The sequence below is a fragment of the Symphalangus syndactylus genome, chromosome 4 (genome assembly GCF_028878055.3).
Source record: "Symphalangus syndactylus isolate Jambi chromosome 4, NHGRI_mSymSyn1-v2.1_pri, whole genome shotgun sequence".
Taxonomy (NCBI): Eukaryota; Metazoa; Chordata; class Mammalia; order Primates; family Hylobatidae; genus Symphalangus; species Symphalangus syndactylus.
The window spans coordinates 93,420,782-93,445,008 of NC_072426.2; the positions used below are offsets into that span (position 1 = coordinate 93,420,782).

The 24,227-nt window shown below is 42.7% G+C and overlaps 1 protein-coding gene across 8 annotated transcripts in view; it reads right to left on the reverse strand.

Moving 5' to 3' along the window:
- Positions 1-24,227, reverse strand: part of SH2D4B (SH2 domain containing 4B) — a 124,896-nt gene that overhangs the window by 81,412 nt on the left and 19,257 nt on the right. The gene's annotated exons all lie outside the window — the stretch shown is intronic.

Here is a 24,227-nt window from a genome sequence, read left to right on the forward strand (position 1 = left end):
TACTGACCAAGCCCCGCAGCTCCTGTGCCCTTGCGTTTGCCCAAGGCCCTGCTTCCCAGAGGCTGCTGTTAGCCTTTTATTGAGGATGCTAGGCTCATTCCCAGGAGACACCCACCTCCTTGCCAAAAGATTGCTTTCCCTGGACTGCACAGCTGCCTGCAACACCTCCGCCCACTGTCCCTTGCCCTCTCCTTCACTCAAGGTCAAGCTTGCAATGACTCCCTCAGCCTCCTCCAGCTCCCTGCCCTTTTTCTCTCCCAGACATTTCCCTTAATAAAACCCTTGCATGATGAATCTCATCCTGTCTCTACTCCTCAGAGAAACCAGACTAACATAGCCACATTAAGAATGTGATCTCTCATTGCGCCATTGCACTCCAGCCTGGGCGACAGAGCAAGACTCTGTCTCAAAAAAAAAAAAAAAAAAAAAAAGTGTGATCTCTCACACTTATTTTTAGAAAAAGCTTCAAGGAAGATGTCCTTCAGGTGAAACAGAGAGGCACAGAGATGAAAGCAAAGGAAGAATGTCGAGTTGAGAAATATGTCTAGAAAAGAATTTTAGATGTCGTTACTGGGACATGGAAGCAAACAGAAGCCACCTAAGTTTTTGAGTCTGGATTTAAAAATCTTTGGTTGTTCATGACTTAAATGGCCCTTGGGCATCCAAGTTTGATGACCAGCAGGCAGGTTTCAAAGGCTTCACTGGTCTAGAGGGTGTGATCCTCAACACTCACTTCAGAGGAGGCCAAGGGGAATCATAGACAAAAAGCCTCATCCAGGCTGAAGTCAGTGTTCACTCAAGGAATTCTCTTCACTGCAAGGCAGAGAAACTTCATGGTCCTGACCTGTAGGACTTCAGAAATGCTATAGACTGGAGACTGTGGGTCTCACGTTCTCCACTTTTCCAGGTGGCATTTCCTTAGTGGGTATCTGACCCTGCTCCAGCACTGTATATAGTGCCTTAGGGGTGACAAGTGTTTAAATGATATGTCTTCGCAGCACATTCAGACCTGATAGAGACCAGTGCAGAACCCCAGAGACAGTGGACTTTCAGCAGGATGCAGTGACTGGCTGGGACCTGAGGGTACCCCCTGTAAGAGGTGGTGAGTGTATTTTAGATGGAGAAGAATGAAATGTGTGGATGGCCAGAATGACAATTTAGGACAGTGACAATGCAATGTCCACTACCCTATGTCTCTTCCTCAGCCCACAGATGACTGACTACATTCCTCAACTTCCCTTCAGTTCTGTGGGGCCATGTGATCGAATTCTAGTCCACGGAATGTCAGGGAAGGGATTTGTGCCATTTTCAGGCTAAGGTGGTTAGCAGCTGGTGTGCCTTTTCCACATTTTCACTCTTGTCCACCCAGCTGGAAATACATGGTGGAATTTCATGGAAAAAAAGAAGCCTGATCCATGATCCAATGTTTGAAAGCAAGCCACACAGAAGAAATACCCAACCCACATCAAACCGTGAAATAGTAAGTAATAAACCTTCATCATATTAATCTACTGAAATTTCAGGTTTTTCTACATGCGCAAGGCAGCAGTAATTCTCCAGATATATATAGGAGTGCATTGCTATTTTTAAGTATGTTACAAGCAATATATAGTAAAGAAACACCGATTTAATTGTGACTGATAGAAACAGAGAGGCAACCACTGCTTAGAATTATAAAACTTTCAAATTAATATTGGGTAAAAATAATGATAAGAGGATTACCAATCCTGCTAAGCAAGGGGAAAAGATAAAGCAACAAAAAATGGGTAGCTATTACAGCAGACACTGCCAATTAACTACCCACCCTCCACGCTTGCCTTACCACAGAACTCCAAGTTGTTCAGGGAGCAGCAGAGATCCCCCCTCTTTTAGGAAAGGTGAGTTTTGACCCCAGCCTCAAAGGACAAATAACAATTGATCTGGCAGGGCGCAGTGGCTCACGCGTGTAATCCCAGCACTTTGGAAGGCTAAGGTGGACAGATCACCTGAGGTCAGGAGTTCGAGACCAGCTTGGCCAATATGATGAAACCCCATCTGTACTAAAACTACAAAAATTAGCTGGGCATGGTGGTGCATGCCTGTAATCCCAGCTACTAGGGAGGCTGAGGTGGGAGAGTCGCTTCAACCTAGGAGGCAGAGGTTGCAGTGAGCCAAGATCACGCCACTGCACTCCAGCCTGGGAGATAGAGTGAGACTCGTTCTCAACAAAAAAAAAAATTGATCTAATCCCATCAGGTAATATTATTCTCATTGGCATGTGATTCATCTATGAGTGACAAGATGTCCCCATTTCTGACAAAGATGTAGGCAGACGTTCCAGTGAAGGGCTCTTCTTCTCCAAACAAATTGGATAAGTCTTCTTAGGAGAAACCCCTTCCCTCTTCACGCTTTTTTTTTTTTGGAGATGGAGTCTCGCTCTGTCGCCCAGGCTGGAGTGCAGTGGCGCGATCTCGGCTCACTGCAAGCTCTGCCTCCCGGGTTCACGCCATCCTCCTGTCTCAGCCTCCCGAGTAGCTGGGATTATAGGCGCCCAACACCACGCCTGGCTAATTTTTTTGTATTTTTAGTAGAGACCATGTTAGCCAGGATGGTCTTGATCTCCTGACCTCGTGATCCGCCCGCCTCCACCTCCCAAAGTGCTGGGATTACAGGCGTGAGCCACCAGGCCCGGCCACTCTTCACTCTTTTACCCGACCTTCTTCTTCCTGCCAGGAATGAAGCAGTGATTCCTGGAGCCACTGGAAAACTTTTGCAACCATGAGGATAAAAGCCACATGCTAAGGATGGGGAGGCAAAAGAAGGGAAGGGATCCTTGGTGATCTTATCAAGCAGCTAAACTAGTATTACCCATTGCAGCACATCTCCCGATTTCTTGTCATCTGAGAAAAATAAGGAACTTTAAGAAATAAAGTTCTTCAGTTGGGTGTGGTGGTGCATGCCTCTAGTCCCAGCTAGTAGGGAGGCTGAGGGAGGAAGATCCCTTGAGCCCAGGAGCTGGAGAATGCAGTGAGCTATGATTACACCACTGCACTCACTCCAGCCTGGGTAAGAGGGCAAGAACATGTCTCTAAAAGAAAAAAAAAAAGGAAAAGAAATAAAGTTCTTCATGGAGATACAGGGTAGAATGATGGTTACCAGAGGCTGGGAAGGGTAGTGGGGCTGGGGGTGGGGGGTACAGGGGATGGTTAATGGGTACAAAAATAAAGTTAGATAGTGTGAAAGCAAACTAAATATGGCCTGAGAAGGACTCTGTTGTTCTCTATCTGAGTCCTTGTGGATGAACCGTAACCTAACTTAATAGGTATACAAGACTGAAACCCTAACTTAGGAGTATGAGCCTGTAACAACAGGGGAGTCTTGGCCAATCCCAGCGGCCATACTTCAGCCACTCATAGACTGCTGAGTGTTCAAACTGTGCTCAAATAAGGCAAATGCCAACCTGTGACCAATCCACCTGTTTCTGTGCCTCACTTGCAATGTCCCTTTTTTGTCTATAAATTTGTTCTGACCACGAGGCATCCCTGGAGTCTCTCTATATCTGCTGTGCTTCTGAGTGCTGCCCGATTGGCAAATCATTCATTCCTCAATTAAATTACTATAATTTAATTCAGCTGAAGTTTTCCTTTTAACAATAGAATGAATGCTTTGGCTTAAGCCACAACATTAATGGTTATGTTACTGAAATGGAGAATGTGGGAGAAAGAGGCTAGAGATATCAAGATTCTGCTTTGGCCAAATTAAGTTTGACATGCTTATTAGACACTCAACAGGCAGCTGAATAAAATAGGATTCAGGGGAAAGGATGGGACTAAGAAATAAACTTTTTGAGTAATCAGTGTACAGATGATATTTAAAGCCAAGGAAATGGATGGGATCAGCTAGAGAGTGAGAATTGGTAGAAAACAGAAGACGCCCAAGGACATTGTCCCAGGAGAGAAACTCCAATACTTCAAGAGGAGGAGGACCCAAAGGAGACCCGGAGAGAGAGGCCTGTGAGGCAGGAGAATAACCTGTGAGTGCAGTATCCCAAGCCAAGTGGAGAAAGAATTTCAAGAAGCAAGGAGAAAGGAACCTTGCAAGTGCGGCTAATGGGTAGATGAGGTGAGGGCTGAGAATTGAACGCTGGATCCAGCAACATGGAGGTCACTGGTGATCTTGACATGAGTGGTTTCCTGAGCGTGTGAAAAGGAAGACTTGGAAACTTGAAAACATTTAGAGGAAGATATAAATGCATATCATTATAACTTTGGGAAAGAGAAGAATTTGTTCTACAAGACATAAAAAGAATAAGCTGCAAGATGCAGTGTTGATAAATTTGAATACAGATTAAAGTTTAAAATTTCTACACACAAGAAACACATCTAAAGACAATTAAAAATCAAAACACCACATGAGAGAAAACATTTAAATACCTGTAACCATCAAATGATCACAACTATTAATAAAATAATAGTAACAGCTAAATCTATAGAGGGCTTAGCTACTAATTGCAGTTCAACATATTTTATATGTACCAATGTATGGAAATCCAGTACAATTTTTCTCAACTGGGGTTCTGTAAGAGAAATAAGCCCTATGAAACATAATTTGAATGATGACTTTTCTCAATTTTCCTAAGGATGATATATAGATAGTACCAACCTATATGCCTTGTGGGAGAGTTAACTCAGCACATAATAATGCATCCTTTAGGACAAGTTATCAAATAATTAGCTCTTAGAGCCCCTTTACATTCTTTAAAAATACTGAGTATCACAAAGAGCTTCCGTTGTTGTGGGTTACATCTATCAATATTTCCCCTAGTTAAAACTGAGAAAATTTTAAATATTTATTTATTTCAAAAAATGGTAAATCATCATATATTAACATACGCTGCATGAATATTTAATGAAAAATAATGATGTATTCTAAAACAAACATTTAATTGGAAAACAGAGTAAAAACACCATGGCATTGATCTGGGCAATTATTTTTTGGATATAAACCCAAAAGCACATGCAACAACAGCAAAAATAGACAAATGGGATAACGTCAAACTACAAAGCTTCTGCACAGCCAAGGAAACAATTAACAGAGTAAAGAGACAATCTACAGAATGGAAGAAAATATTTGCAAACCGTACATCTGATAAAGGGTTAATATTCAAAATATATAAGGACTCAAACAACTCAACAGAAGAAAACAACGCAATTTTAAAAATGGGCAAAAGACTAGAATAGATATTTCTCAAAGGAAGGCATACAAATAGCCAACAGGTATATGAAAAAATGTTCAGCATCACAGGTCATCAGAGAAATGCAAATTAAAACCACACTGAGATATCACCTCACACCTGTAAGAATGGCTATTATCAAAAAGATGAAAGATAACAAATGTGGAAGAGGATGTTGAGAAAAGGGAGCCTTTTACACTGTTGGTGGGAGCATAAATTAGTACAGCTATTGTGGAAAATAGTATGAAGGTTCCTGAAAAAAATTACAAATAGAAGTATCCTATGACCCAGTGATCCCACTACTAGATAAATATCCAGAGGAAATGAAATCCGTATGCTGAAGAGTTATCTGAACTCCCATGTTCACTGCAGCATTATGCACAATAGCCAAGATATGGAATCAACCTAAGTGATTATAAACAGATAAATGGATAGAGAAAATGCGGTACATATTTATTAAGTCCTCACATAATGTCATTGATAGGTTCTTGGAAATTGCAACTGTAAGCAAAACAACATACAGCCAGTCTTTTAAATAATGTCATTTCGTTCAATGCCATTTTGTTAAAACGTTCATAAGAAAAAATTGATTTTGTTATTCGTCATTTCACTTAAAGTCACAGTTTCCAAGAATCTATCAGTGATGTTAAGTGAGGACTTACTTGTACACAGTGGAGTATTATTCAGCCTTAGAAGGTAATTCTGTCATTTGCGACAACATGGATGAACCTGGAGGATATTATGTTAAGTGAAATGAGCCAGGCACAGAAAGACAAATACCACATTTTCTCACTTACATGTGGGATTTTTTTAAGTTGTTACTAGGGGATGGGGGCTGTGGGCAGGGAGGGGGATTAGGAGATTTTGGAATTTATGTGTGTGTGTGTGTGTGTGTGTAATTGGAAGAGTGGCCTTGCTTTACATTTTTGCAAATCTATTCAATGCCCAGCTTCATACAAAGCAGGTGGATTACTCATATCTGCTCCTGCATTCAGTCTGTTGCAAAATGTAATTTTGGTTGAAGTATATTTTGAAAAATTGGACTTCATCCAGTTATGTAGTTGGAAAATAGAAAAGAGAACTAATCATTTTTTTCAGATAATCTCTGATAGTACATCAAAACTCAAACAAGTCGTAGTTTCTTAAATGTTAGTTGCAATGTGGTATCTGAAACCATATCAATGAATTCATTGTATTTTGTCGTATTAATATTTATTAGCCATGTTAATTTCTTAATTTTGATCAGGGCACCTTAGTGATATAACATGCTACCATAAAAGGAAGCTGGGTATATGGGAATTCTCTGAACTACTTTGCAACTCTTCTGTAAGTCTAAAGTTAATTCAAAATAAAAAGTTTAATATTTAAAAAGCAAAATAAGTTGAAAATCCATTGGTTAATTTTTCATTTTGAATGAATCTTTTACCCACGCATAATTTTGCAACATTACTCATTGGTTCTTTGAAGAATATTGGTTCTTTGGAGAATATTGGTTCTTTGGAGAATATTACACATTTGTAAATATCACCATGAATCTTACAAGAAAAGTCATTATGTATTTGGAAACTAATAAGCCCATTGTGGTAGACACAAGTTTTCCAAAAATTTTAATTTTTGCTTTAAAGCTGAATTTTTATCATTGGCATGAATTCTATCAGTTGTTTTCCTTGAGGTGACAGATTCACTTTATTTTCAAACACCCAAGTCTGAAAAAAACATATATAGCTTGTCTGTCAGTGTTCCTTCAAGTAAAAATGGTGTTCCACAAATAAAGAGGCTAGTTCAGCAAGTAACTTGAACAATCACACATGCTTTTCTCAAGACACTCATCATACATCAGTTTGCAACAGAAACGCTTCATGCATACTTCCCATTTTGTCACACAATATGAAGTTTACTGTTTCACCAAGGAATGAAAACCATCATTGATTTTATTGTGAGCATGTGATGGTGAAAAATACAATGACTACCACCAAAGATTCACTCATTATTGATTTTGCATTATTAGTACAAATGTAAAGAAAAAAGAAAGTAAATAACCTCTTAGTGTTATTGTGAAAATAGTGTTGACCTTGAAGACCTCCAGGAAAAGCCTCACAGACCCCAGGAATTCATGAACAACACTTTGAGAATCACCGCCAGCATATCAGAGCTTAATTTTCTTACAAAATCCTAAAAAAAAAAAAAAACTTGGCCAGGAACGGTGGTTCAGGCCTATAATTCCAGCATTTTGAGAGTCTAAGGCAGGAGAATTGCTCAAAGCCAGAAGTTCAAGACCAGCCTGGGTCACAAAGCAAGACCGCCTGTCTCTACAAAAAGCAACAAAAATTAGCCGGGTGTGGCGGTGTGCACCTATAGTCCCAGCTACTTGGAAGGCTGAGGCTGGAGGATGGCTTGAGCCCCAGGAGTTCAAGGCTGCAGTGAGCTATAATCATGCCATTGTACCCAAGCCTGGGTGATGAAACAAGACTCTGTCTCAAAAAAAAAAATCTAAGAATATACAAATAATTCCTATACATGAATTGAAAAATGATGAATAGCCTTATTTTAAAAAATAAAAATAAAAAAAGGTGCAGCCAGGTGCGGTGGCTCACGCCTGTAATCCCAGCACTTTGGGAGGCCAAGGTGGGTGGATCATGAGGTCAGGAGATCGAGACCATCCTGGCTAACATGGTGAAACCACATCTCTACTAAAAATACAAAAAATTAGCCAGGCGAGGTGGTGGCCGCCTGTAGTCCCAGCTACTCAGGAGGCTGAGGCAGGAGAATAGCGTGAACCCGGGAGGCGGAGCTTGCAGTGAGCTGAGATCACGCCATTGCACTCCAGCCTGGTGGACAGAGCCAGACTCCGTCTCAAAAAAAAAAAAAAAAAAAAAATGTATATTTTTAAAATACAGTACTATATAGCAAGAAAATAGATTTCAACGACATAGTTACAGCTCTTTTAAAAATGCAGAACCACTTTGGGGGGACAAAGGTAGGAGGATCACTTGAGCCCAGGAGTTTGAGACCAGCCTAGGAACACAGTGAGACCCCATTCCTGCAAAATGTAAAAAAATTAGCCAGACGTGGTCGTACATGCCTGTAGTTCCAGCTACTCGGGAGGCTTAGGCAGGAGGATCCTTTGAGCCAGGAGGTCAAGGCTACAGTGAGCCATGATCATACCACTACACTATAGGCTGGGTGACAGAGTGAGACCCTGTCTCAAAAAAAAAAAAAATGCAGGACCACAAAATTAAATTCAGGTTATCATAGTATAATCATATAATGCCATTTACATAATGATTAAGCAACATACTGCTTATGGACAAAGTCTATATTACAGTAAGAAACAGATATAAGCATGATAAACATTGAATTTGCAATAAGGGTTGCATAAGAGATGGGGAGCAAGATTGTAGAAAGGCACCAAAGTAAGTCTCAACTGACTCTGAATTGTTTAAATAAAAACAAGACGCTAACGTTAACATTTGATAAATATACTATGGGCCCATGGGTATTTATAATATTATTTTCTATTGTGCCTGTTCATTCAAATGTTTTATAATGAGAAATTTTAAAAGCATTGTAAAAAAGACATAATGTGAATAAACTAATTTTCAATCTAAGATATTAGAAAAAGAACAATAAAATAAGATAAAAGAGAGGAGGAAGAAGGAACAAATGAAGACAAAAGCTAAGATTAGTAAAATACAAAGCATATATAGTATAAATACAACTAAACATTTGTTCTTTGGAAAATGTAATAAAATAAGAAACTGCCTGGCATACCTAAGTAAAAATTAAATAAAACCAAAATATATACCATTAGAAATGAAAAGACAATATAAAACAAGAAGTGATTATAAAAGAATATTGTGTGCTACTCTATCTTAATAACTTTGAAAATACATAGATATGAGCATAAATCTTCATGCTCAGGTTAGACCTTCATGACCTCAGAAACAGGGGTTTCTTAAATATGACAGCAAAAGTACAAGCAACAAATGGTTGCACACATCTATGAACATACTAAAAACTATTAAATTGTATGCTTTCAGCGCACGACTTAAGGCTGGGTGCAGCGGCTCACACCTGTAATCCTAGCACTCTGGAAAGCCAAGTTGGACAGATTGCTCGAGCCCAGGAGTTCAAGACCAGCCTTGACCACATAAGACCAGCCTTGAGCACATGGCAAATCCCTGTCTCTACCAAAAAAAAAAAAAAAAAAATTAGCTGGGTATGTGGTGGTACGCACCTGTAGTCCCAGCAACTGAGAGGCTGAGGTGGGAGAATCACTTGAGCCCAGAAGATGGAGGTTGCAGTGACCCAAGACTGAACCACTGCACTCCAGCCTGGGTGACAAAGTGAGACTCTGTCTCAATAAATAAATAAATAAATGCATGATTATTATATGGCATATTAATAACATCTCAATAAAGCTGCTTTTTAAAAAGTTTCCTCTGGTGATTAATAGGATAAGTACGAAAAATTAAGCTATAGAAGATCTAAACAGCGTTATCAACCAACTTAACTGACATTTATGGAACACTTCACATGACAGCTGAATACTTTCCCTTTCAAGTACATACAGAACATTCACCAAGATAGATAGATAGGATTCTCAGCTATTGAAAAAAAAAAATCAAGCATAAAATGTTTGAAATCATGTGTGTTATGTTCTCTGACCACAATGGAATCAATCTAGAAATCAATGACAAAAAGATACTTGAAAAAATTTCTTTCAAATATTCAGAAACTAAACAACACAATTCTAAGTAGCCCATGGATTAAAAAAATCACAAGGTGAATTATAAAATATTTTAATTGAAGAAATATTTTAAATAACATGTAAAAATTCACGTGATGTAGTTAATGCAGGGCACTGAAAGACATTTATAGCATCAAATGCTTATATTCAGAAAGAAATGTTTCAAATCAATGGTCTAAGCTTCCACACTAAGAAACTTGAAAATAGGAACAAATTAAATCCAAAAGTAAAAGTAAGAAAGAAATAATAAAGATAATGGTAGAAACTGATAAAATGGAAAACAGAGAAACAAAAAGAAACCACAATAAAACAAACGAAAATTAGTTTTTGAAGCCATTAGCGAAATTGATAAATTTCTCAGCCAACTAATCAAGGTAGTAAGAGAGAAGACACAACTTTCAGGCATGAAAGAGAGGTCATCACTAAAGATCCTACAGACAAGGGAATTTTATGAGCAACTTTATGTCAATAAGTTGAAAACTTAGATAAAATAAGCAAATTATTTGAAAGATGCAAAATATACAACAGTTCACTAAAGAAGAAACATACACCCTGAATAAACTCTATGCCACTATAGAACTTGAATTTATATGTTAAAATCTGCCCACAATGAAAGACATTACTGGTAAATTCCATCAAACATTTAAGGAAGAAATAATACCAAATGCATACAAACACTTCTAGAAAATGGAAGAGGGGAGAATATATTCTAACACATTTCTTTAGGTTGACATTACTCTGATACTAAACTAAACACATTTCAAGAAAAGTACAGAACAATATTTATCACACAGATTTTTTAAAATCTTAAAGTATTAGCAAATTAAATTCAGAAATACATAAAGGATATATTAAATTCAGAAATACAAAAAGGAGAAATTATCATGACCATATATAATTTTATCAGGAATTTAAGGTTGGTTCAACATTCAAAAATCAATCAAAATAATCCTATCAGCAGACTAAAAAAGAACAAATTATGATCATCTCAATAGTTACAGAAAAACATTTGACAAATTCAATATCCATTCCTAGTAAAGATTCTCAGCAAACTAGAAATAGAGGGTAGTTCCTCACTCTGATAAATGCATCTATGAAAACCTACAGTTAACATCATACTTAATGACCAAAGATTGAATACTTCCCTCTAAGACTGGGGACAGGGAAGGTTGTTAGCTCTCTCCATATCTATTTAACATTAGACTAAAGACCCTAATCAGTACAAGAAGGCAAGAAAATGAAATAAAGTTTGTGAATATTGAAGAGAAAACTTAATTTGTCTTCATTTGCATATGACATAATCATTTACCTATAAAATCTCAAAGAGTCTACCAAAAAAAAGATATTCAAATTAATCAGTGATTTTTAGCAAGGTCACAAGCTATAAGGTTAATACACAAAAATCCATTGTATTTCTGTATTTTAGCAACAAATAATTAAAAGTTAAATTTTAAGGTGCCATTTACAATAGCATCAGAAAACATGAAATATTAAGATATATTAAAAAAAGTGTGATCTAATCTACAAAACATTGCTGAAAGAAATTGATGACCTAAATAAATGGAGCAATACATCTTTTTCATGGATTGAAAAACTCAATAGTGTTAATGTGCCAACTCATCCCAAGTTGATCTACAGATTTCCAGAAAGCTTTTTATAGAAATTGACAAGCTAATTCTAAAACTTATGTGTAAAAGCAAAGGACCTAGAATAGTCAAAACAATGTTGAAAAGAACAAAGATGAATGACTCATGCAATTTGTTTTAAGATTACTATAAAGGTACCATTTGAAGATTTATCATAAAGCAACAGCCAATGTGGTATTTGTGTAAGAGTAGACATACACAATCAATGAAATAGTATGGAGAGTCCAGAAATAGTCCCACACATACATAGTCAATTGCTTTTCAACAGTGCCAAGGTAATGCAATGGAGAAAGGATTGTTTTCAACAAATAGTACTAGAAAAATTAGACATTCACGTGCAAAAAAAAAAAGAACTTGACTCTTAATTTGCACCATATGTATGTCCACATTGTAGCTGTCAAGGAGTGAGAAAGGTCATATATATATATACATACTCAGATTTCCCTGCAAACAGAAAGGCACTTTCTACTTAACGATGCTGGAAAGCCCAAGCCATAAATGTTCACCACATTGTCTTACCTGGTTTTCCTTCACAACCCAGCTGCAAGGTCACTGCATCCAGAAATAACCTAGGGAGATTTTCCTTCTCTTACCTTCCTCCTCTGCACTAATATGGCACGAACACGCCTGTTCTTAAACCCACATTTTCTTCTGAAGCTTTCACGTGGGTGTGTTTAACGTAGCAGAGGTAGGGTGACCAATAGTACCAGTTTGCTTGGAACTGAGGGCCTTCCTCAGTTGCAGGACTTTCAGTTTTAAAACTAGGAAAACTTCAGGCCAACTAGGACAAAACAGTTCACTCTCAGCAGAGATATTAGCAATTTACCCACTACATTCAACTGAAAAGCAACAGCAATCCCTCCTTCTCCATGACCCCAGCTTCTTTACTCACAGGTATGCACCAGAGCTAGGCCAATCAGACTCCCACTGAATGGAATTCAAACTGAGAGGCATGAAGCCTCTCAGTTTAAAGACAATAATGGATCTTGGAGATGGAAGGCCACATGGATTCAGACCCGGGACAGCATTAGGGGGCTGTGTTTGCAGATGGACAGCGTTGGAACCTGGTCTGCAGAAGCAAGTGCACAGAGAGAAATGTGAACAGTAGGCGGGGAGAGAAACAACTCTGGCTGCAGACAGCTTCCTGGTTCTAGACCGTACTTGCTGTTCTTGTTTTCTTGGAGAGTATTTGGAAGAATCCTCCTAAAGGATGTCCTTATTGAAAAGCCTGGCCACCCAGCTAGATTGCAGGAGTCTGATGAGCAAAACCCTGGCATCTCTCATAGCGGAAGCACACTGCACACAGTAGGTACTTGCTACATGTGAGTGGAATTAATTACATGCTGTGATGGTGAATTTTATGTCAACTTAAGTAGGCTATAGTGCCTGGCTGCTTAGGTTTTACTGTAAAGTTATTTTATGGATTTTTTTTTTTTTTTTTTTTTGAGACTCGCCTTGTCGCACAGGCTGGAGTGCAGTGGCACAATCTCGGCTCACTGCAACCTCCGCCTCCTGGGTTCACGCCATTCTCCTGCCTCAGCCTCCCGAGTAGCTGGGACTACAGGTGCCCACCACTACGCCCGGCTAATTTTTTCTATTTTTAGTAGAGACGGGGTTTCATCGTGTTAACCAGGATAGTCTTGATCTCCTGACCTTGTGATCCACCTGCCTCGGCCTCCCAAAGTGCTGAGATTACAGGCGTAAGCCACCGTGCCCGGCCATTTTATAGATGTGATTAGCATTTACAATCAGTTGACTTTAGATAAAGCAGATTACCTTCCACATGTGGGTGAGCCTCACCCAATCAGTTAAAAGCCTTAAGAGCAAAAAAAATGGAGATTTCCCCAAGAAGATGAAATTCTGCCTCAAGACTGTAACATAGAAATCCTGCTTGAGTTTCCAGCTTGCTGGGCTGTCCTACAGATTTCAGACTTGACAGCTCCCACAATCACATGAACCAGTTCCTTAAAACAAACTAAAATAATTATGTAAGCACACACACACACACACACACACGTACTGGTTCTGTTTCTCTGGAGAACCTGAACTGACACATTTGCTAATGCTAGCTGGTTATAAAGAAATTGAATCAGAACTTCAAAACAGTAAGAAACCAGGAGACACTATGGACCACAAGATACAGTGCAGATGTCCCCCTCTGTGCCTACAGCACCAGCTCCTAAAGGCAGGACCCATGCTGAGGATACGGCCCCTCTCAGAGAATCCTGCGAGGAAGCGGCTGCTCCAACAGCGATGTGTTCTCTTAACACAGATGCCTTTTGTTCTAAGCTGTAAACTTTAATCTTCTGGAACTCCAGTCTTCTGGAAAAGTTCTTCTAGAACTCCACTAAGCACAGGAGGAATGTGCTCTGCTAATGTTTATCAAGTACTTACGACATACTCTGCTTCACTGGGACCATCATTTCATCTTCCTTACAAATCTGGGATGCAGAACTTATCATCATCATCTCCAGTTTAGGCAAGAGGAAACTGAGGCTCAGAGAGTCATGAGTATCTTACCAAAATCAAATTAATAAGTGGGAAACAGCCACAGTTAGAAAGCGGGTAGCCAAAATTGGAACCCAGACACTCTTACCATCATACATGCCTCTGGCATAAAAAAGGCAAAAGTCCAGCACTCTGTGGGCACAGGGGCTGCTGCCAATAGTGCCAGGCTGTTTGATGTTGTATTCAGCACTGTCTTTGCTGTGTATGAGCAACACAGACATGGGGCTGGTTACACTAAGCCACCACCATCATTCCCTCCAACCTTGTAACTGTGACATGGTGCCCTCTCTACCCCAGCTCAAGGACACACCTCCTATGAAGGCTGGACCCACTCTTGCTAGAACAAGAACAAACCCAAGAACAGCTCCCACCGGGGCCATGATGCCCCACGTGTAGTAGGATTTGGTGTAACTATCATTGCGAAATCCACAACGCCCCACCTCCAACCCCTACTCCCTGTCTGCAATTCGTTCAATACAGAGACATAGCGGAATCAATGTGCCAGCGAGGAGCCCAGACCCTGCTGTCAGTCCTGTTCCTTAAAATCTCTGGGATCCAAATCACTTAATCTGTAAAATGAGGGATCTGCACATGTCCTGGGGACAAGGGACAGGACATCCTAAATCTTTAGCATCTCACAGTTTTGAGGGTGAGAACCCCATCATGGTGCCCAGAAAAAAAGCACACCAGCGAAATACTAGGATAGAAATAAATGATGCCGGCCGGGCCAATACTTTGGGAGGCCATGGTGGGCGGATCACCTGGGGTCAGGAGTTCAAGACCAGCCTGGCCAACATGGTGTAACCCCGTCTCTACTAAAAATACAAAAAATTAGCCAGGCGTGGTGGTGGGCATCTGTAATCCCAGCTACTTGGGAGGCTGAAGCAAGAGATTCACTCGAATCCGGGAGGTGGAGGTTGCAGTGAGCCAAGATTGTGCCATTGTACTCCAGCCTGGGCAGCAAGAGCAAAAGGAAGGAAGGAAGGAAGGAAGGAAGGAAGGAAGGAAGGAAGGAAGGAAGGAAGGAAGGAAGGAGAGAGAGAGAAAGGAAGGAAGGAAGGAAGGAAGGAAGGAAGGAAGGAAGGAAGGAAGAGAGAGGGAGAGAGAGAGGGAGGGAAGGAAAGAAAGGAAAGAAAAGAAAGAAAAAAGCCTAAAGCCTAGTATTATGTAATTCTAACACGACATGGGGTAAATACGCATGAAAATGAACCCAAAGAGTTTAGACCCCAACATCTAAGGCAAAATCTATTTCCAAATGGGAAAACCATAGGAAGCTTTGCTGATTCTTAGGTGAGAAAAACCTGGAAAGCAGTAATGCTAGCCACAGATAGCAGAGGGACAGGTAGATGCCTACAACCTGCTACTTCCACCCAGCTCCTCTGAGCTGGAGTGAGAGCTGGGGTTGGGTTACAGGGAGTGCCGAGATAAGCAGCTGGTGGCCTTTCTCAGGAGCTGCCCCTGCTGTCCTCCAGTCTGGAAGTGGAAGCAGGGAGGTGCAGACATGGGGAAGCAGGGAGGGGACAGCATTAGCATCCTGAAATGAGGGGACAGAAAAGAATCCCAGGGGACAGAGAGGAGGCCAGGGCAGCTCAGGTCAGCATCCCCCAGCTGGAGCCCTGAAACAGCGCAGGAGAGGCAACTCCCTCCATGCAAAGTGGAGCAAAAGTCAGCGCTGTTCAAACAGTCCCTGGGCTTTTGGCAGCAGCTGGGAGAAGGGAAGGAAAGGGAAACTGCACCAAAACTCAGGCTCCCTGCTGGTCCACTGATCACTGACCAGCTGTGTGATCCTGGTCATGAGCCTCTGTTCTCTAACAATGGTCTGAAATTCTGAATGTTTGTGTACCCCTGCAATTCATACATGGAAACCCTAGTCCCAGTGTAATGGTATTAGGAGGTATGGCCTTTGGAAGGTAATTAGGGCAAGAGATAATTAGGTCAACAAAATGGAACTTTCATGAATGGGATTAGTGCCTTTATAAGAAAAGGCCAGAGAGCTAGCGCACTTTCTTTCCACCATGTAAGGATACAGGAGAAGTCAGCCGTCAGCATCCAGGAAGAGGGCTCTCATCAGACCCCTGACCATGCTGGCTCCCTGACCTCACACATCCAGAGTCCAGGGCTGTGAGAAATGTTTGTTGTTTAAACTACTCAGTGTGTGATAATTTCTTATAGCAGCCTGGACTAAGACACCGCCACCCCATCCCCATCTGCCCAAGCTCTTCAGGAACCTGCAGAAGCATTGGAAAGGGACAGGCACTCGGTCCCACTGTGTGTCTCACCACTTGTAGCGTGGGAGAGAATCTCTTTCCCCGGGTCCTCATTAACATGGCTACTCTTAGACTCTTCTAACTCTTGCTAATCTGATTGCTTTAATTTGAGTGGAGGTGGTTTATTAGTGAAGTCAAATGTATTTTCCCATCTTCATTGTGATTTGAAATTTCCCTCCTGCAATTGCTTGTTCATTTTTTTCTTCATTTTTATATTGGTTGTCTTTTGCTAGTTGATTTGGAGCACTTCATTTTGTTTTCTGGATACTAATCCTTTGCCTGTTATGTATGTTGCAAATATTTTCCTATTTAAATCCAGTTTCATTCTTTTTTTAAGTTTGCCATCTTTTATTAAGATTTTTTAAAATCAAGTCATATTGGCCAGGTGCGGTAGCTCACACCTGTAATCCTGGCACTTTGGGAGGCCAAAGTGGGCGGATCACAAGGTCGGGAGATCGAGACCATCCTGGCTAACACGGTGAAACCCCCTCTCTACCACAAATACAAAAAATATTAGCCAGGCATGGTGGTGGGCACCTGTAGTCCCAGCTACTCAGGAGGCTGAGGCAGGAGAATGGCATGAGCCCAGGAGGCGGAGCTTGCAGTGAGCCGAAATCACGCCACTGCATTCCAGCCTGGGTGACAGAATGAGACTCCATCTCAAAAAAAAAATAAAATAAAATAAAAATCAAGTCATGTTTCTTTTTCTTTTTCTTTTCCTTGTTGTGCTTTATTCTAAGAAAGGCTTCACTCTCCCCCAATAGATTCTCATATTTTCTTTTATTACTTTGATAATTTTGTTTCTCCTTTTTTTGTGTTGATCTTTGACCACCTGCAATATACCTTTTTCGTCACGGCAGAAGCAGTGTGGAGGAAGCTTCCTATGTTGTGGCAGGAAGAACAGGCCTAGGATCAGATTCTAATTCCAACTCCTATTTGTTTTTTAGAGCAGGTTGCTAAACCTCTCTGAGATTCCACTTGCTCAACTAAAATGGAGATAATACCTTATTTCATTGATTCAAAGACACCTATTTTTACATTTCTTAAATCAGGATGTACTTACAACCATGGGTGTATCATAGTTTAATTTACAGCTTTCTTAGTAGGACATAAAATAATGATGTGTCTTTTTTTTTTTTTTTAAGACGGAGTCTCGCTCTGTCACCCAGGCTGGAGTGCAGTGGCATGATCTGGGCTTACTGCAAGCTCCACCTCCCAGGTTCACGCCATTCTCCTGCCTCAGCCTCCTGAGTAGCTGGGACTATAGGCGCCTGCCACCATGCCCAGCTAATTTTTTGTACTTTTAGTAGAGACGGGGTTTCACCATGTTAGCCAGGATGGTCTCAATCTCCTGACCTCGTGATCCGCCCGCCTCAGCTCCCAAAGCACTGGGATTACAGGTGTGAGCCGCTGTGCCCAGCCAATGGTGTGTCTTTCAATCAAGCACTCTTAGATTTTATGAAATGCATAGGGGTGCGTCTTCCAGGTCACTGAGGGGTCAGATAAGCTGAGGCCCTTAAAAGGCTCAGCACAGGCCTGACAGGCCCTCCATCTGGAGGAGTTCTCCTTCATATTATAGAATGCAGCTGCCTTTACTTCTTGCTCTGCCACCCGACCCATCCCATCCTCCTTAGCTTCCAGGGACCTCTTCCCCTCCCCCCGCTCCCCACCAAAAGCCCTTAGCTGACTAAGGCTGCAAGTTCTTTCTTTGTGGACACAGATTACTCAAAGCTGACAATTAAGAGCCCCATATATTAATCTTTCTCCACAACCACAAAAACCACCCTCACCCCTGGGGATGCCCATGCCTGCCAGGTACCAAGCGCCATCACCACTGGTGACTATGGGTGACCCCATGCCTGCTCACAGCAGCCTCTGCTCTGGCTCCTCTCACTGCCCACCTGGTAAGTCGAGGTTTTGCAGCTTCGGAAAGCACTGGTGCTAAAGATGGGGAGCAGTGGGCCCTGGTGGCCTTTGCAGGTGGACCTGCCTCACTAAAAACCTCACTGCTGGGCCCGAGGAAGGCAGGAAGGAAACAAGAGCAAGGTGGCAGGCTGCAAAGGAACCAGAAGCCCTCGGCAGGTGCTGTGCACACCGGGTGGACTTCAGGCACTTTGCACATGGCTCACTTAATCCCCACAACCTCCCCTGGAGGGAGGTGGTTTCAGTAAAGACCGTGCCCATTACAGATGATGGGTCTGAGCTCCAGTGGGGGATGCTGAGACTACACCCCTGAGGAGCTCACTCATCTGCGCAGCTATCTCACCTTTCTGGCCGCTGTATGGAGGCAGAACAGGAGGGTGGGAGCCAGAAAGTGAGGCTCCATCAATGTCAAGGCCACAAACCTGGGTGGAGCACCCACTGCATGGCAGGGCCATACCGGATCTCACAATTCAGGCAGATGGAACAGAAAGGTCTGGCCCTAGCTCTCTCTCCAGGCCCCAAACACCAGCAGAACACAAGCCAAACTCACACACACACACACACACACACACACACGCACATCAAGTCCCATCACAGCTCTCAGAGATCCCTAGCCATTGTTCCACTGCCTGGCTCACGAGAGAGCCCTACGTTTAGCCACACAATCATAACCAGGGAATCCCAGGCCACAGGCTGTGCGGACAGTTACAAGCAGATCACAGCAATTCTCTGTGTGCTCTTCCTGCACCCACCATGATGCCTCATCTTTACATCATTCGTCTGAAAAGCTTATCAGCATCCCAAGGATCAAGAGTGACCCTTCATTGGAAAAACTAAATTTCCTCCAATATATCCTAAAAAGTAAAAGTAAATGTGTAAACTGCACAAGGGTTGATGATCTGAGACACACAGGAAAGCCCTCACTCTCTAAGTCACCCCCCATTGCTGAGACTCCAGAAAAACTGAGGTTGGCTAGGCAGTGATGTGGCTAGCTCTGACTTCCCAGTGTTCCTGTGCAGCATGGCTCCCTAGATAGTCCAAGGGAATCAACCAAAAAGTTGTTGGAACTAACAAAAAACACTGAAGAAGGAGGTTGAGGAAAATCAGCATGCCGAAATCAGTGGTGTCCCAAGAACATATTATGACAACAAGAATAGGGATGGGGCGCAAGGCAGCTTTAAGCAAGAATTTCCCATGGTGTTTAGTGATTTCAGTGTAATGTGCTAAGTATCCCAACAGTGAGGGGTGCGCTGCTTGACTGGACAAATCACTTGTACAGTGGGGCAAAGGGGAAATAAAGCATTTATCACTGCCCCTCAGAGGGAAAACATGTAGGGAGCAATGAAACCAGACAAAGTGGAGTTAACATCCAAGTAACTATTGTTATTGGGATTTCATTATAAAATCTCTACTATGAGCATAAACAATAAATCTTGAGAGATGAAATACATAATGTAAACAAAATCAACTAAAATCTGATGTTACCATCCTTGATTACACCAACAAAATCATGGGGAAGAATATAAAAATAGGCTTATGTTTCTCATCGTCAGTAGATCATGTTTCATTCCTGATAAAGATAATGGGCTTGAATACATTTATGAAAGTAAGTTTTAAAATACCGTATGCTGGCCGGGCGCAGTGGCTCACCCCTGTAATCCCAGCACTTTGGGAGGCCGACGTGGACGGATCACAAGGTCAGGAGATCGAGACCATCCTGGCTAACACAGTGAAACCCTGTCTCTACTAAAAATACAAAAAAAATTAGCCGGCCACGGTGGCGGGCGCCTGTAGGTCCAGCTACTTGGGAGGCTGAGGCAGGAGAATGGCATGAACCCAGGAGGCAGAGCTTGCAGCGAGCCGAGATAGAGCCACTGCAGTCTGGCCTGGGTGAAAGACCGAGACTCCATATCAAAAAAAAAAAAATAAAAAAAATACCGTATGCTATTTAATATACATTTTCCAAGAGAGTCTCCTAAAACAAAATGGCATCAAAAGGCTGTGGTGGGAGATACAGGCAAATATACACCAAGTAAATGCAAAGAAAAAAAGTCGCATTGGTCAGGCTAAAACCCAAGTTCAAATCCTAAAACAAGAAATGTAAATTGAATGAGTGTCCAGCGCGGTGGCTCACACCTATAATCCCAGCACTTTAGGAGGCCAAGGCTGGTGGATTGCTTAGCCCAGAAGTTTGAGAGCAGTCTAGGCAACATGCTGAGACCCTATCTCTACAAAAAACACAAAAATTAGCCGTGCATGGTGGCACACGCCTGTAGTCCCAGCTACTCGGGAGGCTGAGGTGCGAGGATCACTTGAACCTGGGAGGCAGAGGTTGCAGTGAGCTGAGATTGCACCACTGCACTGCAGCCTGGATGACAGAGCAAGACCTTGTCTCAAAAAAAAAAAAAAAAAAAAAAAAGAAAGAAAGAAAAAAGAGAGAAAAAATAAAAAAAAATAGAATGAGTTATAAGTAAAAGTGAAAAGGTGACAGATTTGTCATTACTTATACATACATTATTGTACATCAGCCTCTACAACAAATCCCAAAACACACATATATTCTGATTTCTATACTTTTAGTGAGGATTTTTGATGTGTAGTGGGGCGGAGGGGTCACATTGTGCAGCACACAGCCTTTCACTCAAAAAAGCAATCCTTTAGCATCTGTGTCCCCAGTCAAACCCCTCTGTCACAGCACACATGTAAGCACCTTAGCCGCTACTCACCCATGCACACCCCAACTCTGCCCCAGATCTTGTTCTTGATGCTGGGATAGAAACTGTAACAATGCAAGCAACATCCATGGACTCATGGCACTTTCAGGCTAATGGAGGAGATAGACCGTAAACAAGCAAACAGATACATGGAGCAAGAGGAGAGGAAGAAGAAGAAAGGGGAGAAGAGGAGGAGAAAAGAAAAGAGGAGAGGAAGAAGAAAAGGGAGAAGAGAGGGAGGAGAAAAAGGAGAAGAAAAGGGAGAGGAGGAGAGAAAGGAGAAGAAGAAAGAGGAGAGAAAGTAAGAGAAAGAGGAGAGGAGGAGAAGAAGCAAAAGAAGGAGAAGGAGGAAAGGAAGAAGAGGAAGAGAGAGAAGAAGAAGGAAGAGGAGGAAGAGGCAAATTCGCGGAGACAGAAAGCAGATCAGTGGTGGCCAGGTCCTGAGCAGAGGAGGGGATAGGAAGTGACCACTCATGGCTACACGGTTTGTTTTTGAAATGAGAAAAATGTTCTGGAACTAGACAGTGGTGATAGTTGGACAACATTTTGAATGTACTAAATGTCACTGAATTACACACTTTAAATGGCTAAAATGGTAAATTTCATGTTATGTGTATTTTACCATAATTTTTTTAAATACACTTGCAGACATGCTAAGTGCTAGGAAGAAAAGTAGGCAGGTGTTGAAAGAGAGAGATTGGGATGGGGCTCATTGTGAGTGGGTGGCCAGTGAAGAACTCTGCGTTCAACCGAGAGATGAATGATGACCCAGAAGAGCCTCATGAGGATCTGGGGAAAGGGCATTCCACGCAGAGGGACGCACATGGTGGAAATTAGCTTGAAGAGGTGGGCAGGTGCCAGCAAAGGCCTGTGCCTTTCATGAGTGCCATGAAAGCCATAGAGGCAGCGGGATACGTGAGCTAACTCATGTGTCCAAAGGTCTGCAGCTGCTGTGGGAAGGAATTGTAAGGATGAGCTTGAGGCAGGGCGGGCAGGGACTGCGCTGAGATCAGGGCCACCATGGGAATGTCTGCAGGCAGGTGCAGGGCTCTGTGCAGGGGTCCAGGCAGGGCTGGCATGCAAGGTCGGGACTTCCATGCCTGGAAAGAGGACACATGGAGACCAAGAGGGCCCAAGCCCAGCAGGCAAGGTTGCTATGGTTACTGGATGGGCCCAGGAAACAGGAAAGCCAGATGCCTAGTGAAAGGATGGTGTCATACAGCTCCCATGAGGGCAGTGGGAGTGATTTGATGCTGAGAAATAAAGAGGATGCTAAAGACGGTGAGTCTCTTAGGGCTCAGGTCAGGGCTGCATCTGGGAGCACATCCTGAGCCCAGCTGTGGAGAATGGAGGCAGTGGAGGCTGGAACCCCACTGGGCTCAGAGCACTCTGCTGGCTGGAATGAGGGCAGGACAGTGAGCAGGCATAGGAAGGCTGGCTGCCTGGTAGGAAACCTAAAGGAAAGAAGCAGCTTCCTGAGTGTGCAGGCTTGATTCACAAACAGGAGAGTGGGAAGAGCGGGAGGGAAAGACGTCTGGCTCCCAGGCAAAAGCATCCAGAAGGATGAGAGGTGGTCACAGAGGAACCAATTTAACAGTAGCAGAAACTGTCAATCAAGATAAAACTGACAGGGCCAGGCACAGTGGCTTGTGCCTGTAATCCCAGCATTTTGGGAGGCTGAGGCGGGCAGATCACCTGAGGTTAAGAGTTCAAGACCAGCCTGGCCAACATGATGAAATCATGTCTCTATTAAATACAAAAATTAGCTGGTTGTGGTGGTGGGTGCCTGTAATCCCAGCTACTTGGGAGGCTGAGACAGGAGAATCGCTTCAACCCGGGAGGCACAAGTAGCAGTGAGCCGAGATCACGCCACTGCACTCCAGCCTGAGCAACAGAGTGAGATTCCATCTGAAAAAAAAAAAAAAAAAGATAGAACTGACAGGTCCAAACAGGGAAGCTTCCTGGGTCAGTAGTGTGTCCTGAGTCCTGTGTCCCCAGGTCACACCCAGCTCTGGCCCCGAGAAACTGGGATGACTGAGTAAGCAGAGAGGAGTCCACAGGGTTGTGAAGTTCATAATTCCTAAGACAGGGTGTGCGTTCCTGTGGTGGCCAAGGAGAATGAGGAGAGAATGAGCTTTCACAGGTCGTGGCCATGCTAGAGGGGTTTGACTTAAGTCTTGCTGGGACATAATGTGATAACATGCTTTCTCTGAGTCTCAATATACTCAATATATTGGACAACGAACTTTGTCAGAAATGTGATAGAACAATAAACATGAGTTAGATTAAAAAAACCTACCAAGCTGAGGGGCCCACACCATCCACAACAGCATAGAACATCAGAGGGTTCTTGCCAAAGCGTAAAGTGAAAACAGAAAAGAAATGCCATGTGCTCAGAGGAGTGATGTGTCCAGCCGTGCCCTCATCTCCTCTTCTTCCTACCTTTCACAGTCCACCTCTAAGCTTTCACCCCAGCTTACTTCTGTGGGTTCCAAATGTGGATCTCAGAATCAAGAAAACCTCCTAGGTTCTGTAAATGAGAATGATTCGTGTCACCAGTGTTTACTCGCGCCCTCACCAGGCACAACTTCGGGGCTGAGGTTCTCAGGCACAAGGCACACCTTGTCCTGCCTGCCTCTCTGTAGGGCCACGGGGAGTGTTGCTTGAACCTAAGGGATGGCAAAGCCAGGCTTGCCAGGAGCGAGGAATGTTCCCAGAAAAGAGGGGAGAGGGGAGGCTTTAGAGCACTAGGGACGATGGCACGGAGGAGGCCCGGTGTCACTCTAGGCTGACCAGGACTGAGCCAAGTCATGCTCAGGGATCCCAAGGGGCCAGCAAACAGCTCAGCAGGGCTATAGCAGGTGCTTCCTTCAGAACAAATGTGTGGGGAGGGGACCAGGAAAGAGGATGCCTGTCAATGAGACAAGAATAGCACTGGGTGGTCACAGGAGCATGGAAAAACCCAAACAACAGCTAAAACAAGAACAAGACAAAGAAACAACAAGATAACAGAAAACCCAAAGGAAGAGAGTAAAAACAGCTGAAATCCCACTCAGGGTGATTTGTCCATGGCTCTTCTGGGCAAACCCAAAGAAGGGAGAAAGAAGACAGTAACCCAGGGGGTTCCCTGAAATCTCCTCCTCTCCCAGAACACCTAATAATTATTCCATCCCCTAATTAAAGAAACACCCATAACATTAGAAACCC